The sequence below is a fragment of the Electrona antarctica genome (genome assembly GCF_951216825.1).
Source record: "Electrona antarctica genome assembly, chromosome: 22".
Taxonomy (NCBI): domain Eukaryota; kingdom Metazoa; phylum Chordata; class Actinopteri; order Myctophiformes; family Myctophidae; genus Electrona; species Electrona antarctica.
The window spans coordinates 5,350,082-5,359,584 of NC_136805.1; the positions used below are offsets into that span (position 1 = coordinate 5,350,082).

Below are 9,503 nucleotides of genomic sequence, written 5' to 3' on the forward strand. Positions count from 1 at the left end.
GTACACTGTCTGGGTCAACAACACAGATGTTTTGCTGCGTGCCCTCTCTCTACCGTGTCGTGCATGTCTGTGTGCGCCATTGAGGCCTCAGTCACCAGGGCCGGATTTACCCTCCCAAGGGCCCCCGGGCTAGACACAATTTCAGGGCCCCCCTGGGTTGTGTGGTGCATTTCGGTCGCGCGGCTGCCGGAAAATAATTGGTGTATTTTGTTTTAATTTCGCTGTAATTTTGGGGTAGCCTACCCAGCCCCCCCAAAAGAGAAAGGCAGGCAGGCAGACAGACAGACTAGTCGCTGAATGCAGGCTGCCATGCACAGCGTCATTGGCAGGGGTTTCCACCTAATACCTATACCCCACAACACAGCGTCACTGTCTGCAGTGCAGACAGCAGAGCTGAAGCTCTCGGGCTGCAGCCCACCCTATAGAGCGTCGCAGTCCCGCCCCCTACCAGGGCCCAGGAAATGATTCTCCGTTCATTTTCCTCATAGACATTTCAAAAAGTATTTATTTAAAGACGTTTACGCCGCGGACAAAGCCAACTCGAGTCGTGACAACTCATGACAACAAACACCATTTTTTGGGCCGAACAAATAATTAGAAAGAAGAAAAGAATGGCAGGTTACAACACTGTTTTTGTTGTTTTTCTTCTTTGTAATTATTTGTTTGGTCCAAAATATTGTGTTTGTTGTCATGAGTTGTCACGACTCGAGTTGGCTTTGTCTGCGGCGTAACCGTCTTTAAATAAATACTAATAAAAATGTCTATGGGAAAAATGCATTGGGAATCATTTCCTGGGCCTGGCGTTGTCATGAAAGGGGCGGGACTGCGACGCTCTATACTAGACCAATGGTAAGTCCGCCTCTGTCAGTCACATATAAAAGACAGGGTGCTCTCTCGCTGTCTCCTGGGGGAGAGGAGGGCAGAGCAGCTCGCAATTCATTTCCAATGGGAGTCACGTGGTTTTGACGAGACAAGCTTGCTCCATAGCTGTCTTCTGCCCTCCTCCCGCCAATGGAGCAAGCAACCAAAGAACAAGATTCCTATTCCTATACAGGATCTACTCACTGGTCAACAAAAACACCTTGACGACCTAGGAGCCCTCGTACAAGGTTTCTTCGAATATGCATGCACCTCTTGGTACCACAGCTGTTACGGTTCGCTCTCCATCACCTCTACATCCATGTGCTGTGGGTGTTCTGGGCACTTCAGTGCCACCAGAGGACTCCAGAGCACTCCACAGCACCTCTTTCCCTGTTACTGTCTCCCCACCTGGATGTCGTCTGCAATCACCTGATGAGCCTACAAAAGCCAGGCCTGTCTGCAGCTCGGTGCCAGTTCTTCCCCAGTCTACGGTTGGTAATGTTAGACAGCCAGACTTAGCTCTCAGTGTTTTAGTGTTAGACAGTTAAACGTCATGCCGTTACTGTGCTATTTCCTCTACTCTGTGAACCTGCCATTGACTCGACCTTCTCTTCTCCCCTCCAGTGTTTCTGGGACCCGAGCTCTGTGGAGCAGCCTACGGACCCCTGCACTCCTTTCACCCCCCGTGTTTGTGAATAAAAACCCGCCCGGTGGGCTTTACTCTGCTTTGCCTCTCCTTGCTGTGCTTTTGGGTCACACCACACTCGAGTCATAACAACAGCACCTCAAAGGCCCTTAAAACAAGGCTCCAGACTTCCCAAAACAAACTGGTCAGGCTACTACTGGGTCTCACCCCCGAACCCACCTCACTCCTGCCCACTTTGACAGGCTGGAATGGCTTAGGGTTGACGACGGAGTACAACATCTTGCAATGGGTCTGGTCCACAAGATTCCATACACCACCAAGATAGTAGATACCCATGTACCTGTCTAAATACTTCCTTAATGTCAATGAAGTCCACATCCACAACACCAGAGGGAGTTCAACAAACCATGTGCAACCCAGATTCGGCACAAACAAGGGACTACATTAATTTCGCTCCTATGCCACAAAAATGTGGAACACCCTACCAACTGTCATTAAGACATGTGAATCCCTTGACTCCTTCAAAACCGCTCTCAAAGGGCACCTATACGGACGGCTGCAATTTGACGGCTGCCATAAAATCTGAATCCACCCACCCCTTTTTCCCTTCACTATATGTTTTCCCCCTTTTTACCTCCTTTATGATGATTTCCTGTTTTGGCTGTATAGAAGTGATTATTTTACTTCTCTAAATGTTATGATGAATTGAAAACGGTGGACCCTATTGTAAACAAGTGTAATGCTTTATGGTGTCGTCCACTCACAGTTAACAGTTTCTTTGTATTGAGTTGTGCTTGAAATGTACTGTAATTCTGCAAACTGTTAGTAAATACTTCAATCAATCAAATCAAAAACTCACCCTGCCCCGTACACACTGCATTCCAATTTCCAAATGCACTGGTTTAGCTTTCACTGTATCAATCCAGCAGCTGGTGACAATTAAGAATGTCAGTCACCTGACATTTCAGTTTCCAAATGACACAGCTGATTTAATTTGGCATAATGATTGATAATTAGAATAATTAGAACAATAGCAGCAGCAGCAGAAACACCAACAACAGACCCTTTTCACTGCTGTCACTTTTTTTTTTAATACAGGAAACCGCAGCTGAAGCCAATAACCTTAATGGTGGGTCATTTTATTTAGGTGTTTCTGTAGTGCCAGCACTCTAGAGCAGTGATTCTCAACCTGTGAGGATATTTGTGGTGTCCCCAAATAACCACTGTCCATGCTGGCACACAGTAACACCTGAATGAAACACAGCCACAAGCCACAATTAATATTCAGCTGTGACTATTTATTTACCTGTCAAAACGGCTGCTGTCAAAAAGGTCTAGACTAGCATTCTTCTTCTTCTTCTTTTGAATTGTCGGCAGTCTAGACGCCCGTCGGCGTATTGCTGCCTCCCACTGTTTGTGTTCGGTATTACCCAGACCTTGGCTTACACCTTACGGTGCAGGTCTGTGTCTTGCTGCTTCCCAACCTGATGTACCACCTCAGAAAATATTTGGCTCTCCAAGTAGTACCACCATAATAACTGATATTAAAATACAGGAGCCCTGCCCTTTTATATCTCAGAGATATACTGTAGCTGAGGGGTGATTTCACCCAACACCCTTTTGCACCCATTACATTCCCAAGCCAATAATGCTGCTGCTCTGACTACTCTGTCTAATCACTATCTCAGCACAAGAGAGGAGTGCTGTGCCGTAGGATAACAATGGTTTTGCAGGCCTGGGCCGTGGCTCAGTGGTCCAGGCACCTTGGCTGGTAATCCAGTCTGGCAGTGTGCCGCGGGTTCGACTCCCGATCCCGACGGCCCTTACTGCATGTCTTCCCCCCATATCTCTCCCCATTTCCTGTCAGCCTACTGTCTGTCCCTCCATAAAAAATATAAAATAAAGGCGAAAGCCACAAAAAAAACAATGGTTTTGCATGGCGTTGTGCGATGGGATCTATTTTCGTCCATGCTAAACCCCTAATCCCTAAACTACTTTGCCTATTTTACTATTTGGGAAAACATTTTTGAATAGATAAAATAGCCTTCTAGTTTTTCAAAATAGTAAAAAGAAAAGGCAAAGAAGTTTAGGGATAAAGGGTTTAGCATGGACGAAAATAGAGCCCTAAATGTCTCGGTGTGGATATTACATAAAAATTACACACTTTGTTTAGTAGCCTACAGTAATTTACTGTAATGAACCTTTATTCACTCAGTCAGTTCCATACAGAAACAACAACATTATCACATTTACAAATGTCTGAATGGAAATAGAACACGTCGATAACAGAAATACTCTTCAGTGTATAGCAACAGCTATAGAACACGTCGATAACAGAAATACTCTTCAGTGTATAGCAACAGCCAGCTGCTTGTTGGGGGAATGTTTATATAAAAAAATGTATAACAATAATAAAGACATAACTGTTGTCCCGTTGTACAATGAATAATGACATTTCAACATTTCAACTCGCATCTTCATTTCAATGATTCTGTCAGCGTGCAATTTACGTGAAATCTTTCACGCACTTTCCTACTAGGCTGAGGAATATATTCCACCCTTTTCATATTGGTCTATAACAGGCCACCAACAGGTGGATTTTTGCAAAACACATTTTTGGAACAAAATGCCTCAAATCATCCAATTGCCATCCAAGGCGCAAGAAGAAATGGCACCCTTTTCACATTGGCGTATTATAGCACCACCAGGAGGCCACAACCTGACCTGCCCTGGTGGAGACCTCTGCCCCGAGAGGCACTTTATACATTTTTTTTTTCTCCAGTCATTACATGCATTGGAATTTGTTTTCACACTACGGAAAGTCACCAGATTGTCTGCTCGAGAGTCCCGAAACCAAAATAGTTAAAATATCGTTTATACAAAATATCTCGTCTATATACAAATAATACCTACAGCTCTGCTGACAGTAAAAAAAAAAAAAAAACACTTTCCACATTCATTCCGTTTTTAAGTTCATGTGGGTGGTCAGCAGCATCCTCACTATATGTGCCCACTGGAGCCATCCACTCTCCAACAGCGTGTGTGTGCGTGCGTGCGTGCGTGTCTGTGTGTGTGTGTGTCTCAGTGTTGTTGGCAGGTATGCAGGCTCCTCGCGGCCCTGTTCAGCCTGAGCTCGTGCAGCTCTCTCTGGGTCCGACACACTAGCCCCGCCCCGCAGTCGCACCGCTGGAAGATCTCCAAACCCAGCGCTCCCTTCTTCCTGTGTTTGGTACACACCTGCAGATCAAAACAAGAGGACAAAACCGTTATTTGTCTGTTTTACTTGTTTGATTCGATTTCCTAATTCCTAATCAATCAACTTATTGGCTATACTGTGGGAGCTGCCCTGTACATCCACAGTCAAATACTGTTGGGTCACTGGGAGCTGACCAGTACAACCACATAGTTGTACTGGTCCACCCCCAAACCGGGGGTGGACTGCCCTGGAGGTCCCGACCCACAGTCACAGGTTTTGGGATATGTAGTCCATATTGACACTCACCTGGTTTTCTCTTAGAACAGGCTTGCAGATCTTAGACCAGAAGTGTCGAGCGCAGCACAGTCCATCAGAGCAGTCTGACGATCGCAGACAACCGTCTCCCTCCAGAGCTGCAGGACAGAGACACAGACAGACAGACGGGTGAATAACAAGTTGGATCGGAACCGATGGCATCATCGAACACAAACATAACTGGACTGCAAGGCATGTTTAGAACTTTGGTGTCGACCACTCGGGTGGTTCGACTGAAACTACACACTGTGCAAAAAGTAGACATTAAAAAAAGGTATTTTCAGACATTATTTACTTAGTCACCAATTGACCCTAAATGGCTTCAATTTATTGCTAGTATGTATACAGTAAAATAAAGCAACACTAGGCTATATGTAACTTTTAATAGTGCTGCTTTCATTGGACATCTATATGTTCTATAAGTTCAAGATGGACATCAGAAAGAATGCTGGTTGTATTTGTATGTCCTACCTCTGACTGGGAGGGCGGCTGTTGGACTGGCTTCACGGTCGTTAACGTGAAGAGTGTTACTTCTGGTGCTGGTGCTGCTGCTACCAGACGCTGCACTACTGGTGCCGTTGATGGTTTTCCTGGTCGGAGTCACAACGTCCTCCTGCAGGGAAAACTGCTGCACAATGTCTGCTGATCCCACTGGCAGACACACTCCTGGAGCGAGGGAGAGAGAGATCACCGTAAGTGACTGTCTAATGATACCAGATACACGTTTATGCAAAGGAACACACAATATAGCACGCACACACGCACACACTATAAAAAATAATATATATAGTCATGTTTTCTCGTAACTTACCGTTGCTGCACTGGTTGCCGTGGCAACACATGGTGTCGCGGGTGCACCTCTTCCTGCGTCGCTTGCACGGCAGACACGCCCCCCTCGCCACCAGACAGAATCCACCTGCACACTCTGCGTCCGCTGAACAGCTCAGAGACTGAAACACAAACAACAACAAGTAAATACATGTGTACATATACAGTATGTACGTGTAGAATATAGCGCGCACACACACACACACACACACACACACACACACACACACACACACACACACACACACACACACACACACACACAGTCACACACACACACGCACACACACACACACACACACACAGGCCTATGTTTCATTATTGAAAACAGTAATTTATACTTTTGTGTCCTCCTCTCCTCTCCTCTCCTCTGTCTCTCACACACCCAAGAAGAGAGATGCAGATGTATTTACATTATAATACGAAACAGAAACTTAACTGATATAAAAGGATATATAATTAGGCTATAGTGAAATGTGCGATTCTGCAGAATAAATTAATAATGAGTGTAGGCTACTGTAAAGTATAAAAGCTGTATTTTGATATAAATAGGCCAACTTCTACTGGGCTATACTCAAGTACCATTTTGATTAGATGATTATCTAAGGGATTGTAGGCTACTATCTAGTCCTATAAGCTCAACTGTATATGTTTCTTTTCCCTTTTTACCTCCTTTATGATGAATTCCTGTTCTGTTCTTTGACTATAGAGAAGTGTCTATTTGTACGTCTCTAAATGTTTTGATGAATTGAACATGGTGGACCCTCTTGTAATGCTTAATTGGGTCGTCCACTCACAGTTAACAGTCTTTGTATTGAGTTTGTGCTTGAAATGTACTGTAAATTCTGCAAATAAAATTTTCAATCAATCAAACCAATTGAATACAGAACGTTTGACTTAAATAACCGTGTATTATCGTTAAAGTAATAGTTGTTGACTCATTACCTGAATGGGGTCTAGCAGCAGATTGTGGCTGCTCTCCATCGCGGCCATGTCCTCGAGGATGAGCAGGGGTCCCACGCCGTGATGTGAGGGGGTCCCGGACCCGGGGGCCGGGGAGGGGACGTGGCTCTTGATGGCGTTGATGGAGTTCGTCACGATCAGCGATCCGGAACACACGGTGGCCACAACGCAGCACAGCAGCGCGCACAACACGACAAACTGCATCCTGTCCGTCCTTGTTGTTCTACTATTAAAAACGATGAAAAGTTCTCAAAATCCCCCAAAAGACGCTGAGAAAGCTGAAGAAATAGCCAGACCGTCCCGCTGCTGACAAACGCACGGAAAATGCTCAATAGCCTAGTTGAATTGTAGGGTAAATATCATGGGATGTTTCAACAAAACGCCTGTTCGTCCGAAAACTGAGATAGATTTCTGAGCAGCTCTCTCTGACTCTCTCTCTTTCTCTCTCAGTCCGTCTAGCTGTCTCTCTCTCTGACTACCTGACCGTCCATTTATAGCCTACCTCGTTGCACTCCCCCCCCCCCCCCCCCCCCCCCCCCCCCACACACACACACACACACGGTTGTGAGGAAAAATGGGGGGGGGGGGGGGGGGGGGTTCAAAGAGGTGTGCCAATACACACAGATGAATACACACGGGAACTACACTCACTGTTTGCTTAATCGCGCATGTGTGTGTGTGTGTGTGTGTGTGTGTGTGTGTGCGTGTTATCAGCTCCCCCCGCGGACCGACATCAAACGCGGACTGTTTTCAGATGACCGTTTCAACAGTTTTAAGCATCATGACAGAATCAGCATCACAGAACAGCCTAATCATCAATTAGGCCATTATAATCAGGATGATAGAAGCCTATTGAATCCGTGCGTAAAGCAAAGAGGACGCGCCTTTGGAGTGGTAATGTTTAAATTAGGCTACAACTGCATATTATAGCCTATTCGGACCTGAACGGCTCGTAACAATGATAAAGTGACATCTCATTGTTGGGCTATTTCACACTTTAAAACCACACAGAAAGAATAGATTCACTGAGTTTCTTTCTCCAAAATAGATATATGATATATATATGAATATTAGGCTACTATCCTATAGAATCGCCTATTTGTACGTCTCTAAATGTTTTGATGAATTGAACATGGTGGACCCTCTTGTAAACAAGTGTAATGCTTAATTGGGTCGTCCACTCACAGTTAACAGTCTTTTGTATTGAGTTTGTGCTTGTAATTCTGCAAACTGTTAATAAATATTTCAATCAATCAATCAATCAATATCATACATTATTATTGTTCAACATTTTACAACACACTGTCTACACCATGGTGGGCGTTTGGGTGTTTTTGTATAGATGCACTAAAAACCCAATATAGCTATAGATTAATATAATATAGCCAAAAGCCTATCAAGATGACGGGTTGTCTTTACACCGTTAAAAAAGGCGTTACATTAAAACACTGCATGGATTTTATTCATTCATCTCACGAGAGAGGAAAGTCAAGAGATGACTCGGTGGGATGGGGTGGGTATGGGGGTATGGGGGGGGGGGTGGTATGGGGCGGGGGGGTCATGCAGTAGCTATAGTCCTCTGATGATGATGAGTGAAGTCCTATCCTTGTTATCTATACAGAGAGTTATTATCTCATGTTTGCTTCCTTAGTTTCCTTTCCTCCTACCAACTCGGTGTCTCATTAGATAAAGGTGACCACCAACTGGACGCTATTTGCATACCTGGGGGGGGTCTCCTCTTTGATGCCCCCCCTCCCCTCCCCACCTGCAGGGTCCCCCCCGCCCGCAAATGTGTGTCGTACCAGCGACCCCCCAGCGGGTTCAATTAGGGATCAAAGGCCTCTAATGACGGAGTCAATGGGCTGAATGATCACAGATTAACACAACACTGTCTCATCTGATCTGCGGCCCTTCCTAAAGTTACACTTTGTTTGCGCGTTTATTAGGCCTGCTTATAATAGCTCTACTGCTGCTGTAAAGCCATGATTTATAGCCGAGATACTCTTTCGTACACGCGGCGTCGCCACGCAGCAACACCTTCGTACGGCGTAATACAACGCGAGAGATAGCTTGCATGTCTGTCATTAAATGTTTTGATGAATTGAGTTTAGGACGTATACCCAAATGGAAACGAGACAATTATAGGCTTTCTTGTGTTTAAATCCTCTTAGCAGACCTTGTATTGAACTGTAGATATAGGCTATATATAGGCCTACTTTCCCGTTTCTGCAAACTATTAATATTCAATTAATGAATCGGCTAAAATATATATGCTAAAATCGGATTTATATATAGTCTCCGCATCTGTATAGGCTATATCCTACCACGTCACACCAAAATAAAATAGACCTGCGCTTAAAATGTCATATATATGCAGGAGGCCTACCTATACATACTGTCTGGACAATTTGGACAGGCGAATTTTATCAAGTAAAAAATAGGCTAGGGCTAGGCTTACATGTTGTATTTAATCAAAAGTCAGCAGCTGACTCGATTTAGTTTGGAAGGAATGACCTGATATCATCCATTCATTTAAACTTCTAGGACAGGCCTATATGTAACTGGTTTCTTTAAAAAAAATTGGCCTGAAAAACATCTATCAGGAGACCACACGGTAAATATATTCCAATTTGCCCATCTTTTTTGTAGGAAGGAAGTGTTTGCATGTGTTTAGGCTGGCTATTATGATCTGAT

The 9,503-nt window shown here is 44.7% G+C and overlaps 1 long non-coding RNA gene across 1 annotated transcript; it reads left to right on the top strand.

Annotated features, from left to right (window-relative positions):
* Nucleotides 1-929: 929 nt before the first annotated feature.
* LOC306915711 lies at nucleotides 930-1,586 on the top strand. Its single transcript, XR_013788874.1, has 2 exons — nucleotides 930-1,352; nucleotides 1,486-1,586. It is a non-coding gene; the product is annotated as an uncharacterized lncRNA (long non-coding RNA).
* The last annotated feature ends 7,917 nt before the right edge of the window (nucleotides 1,587-9,503 follow it).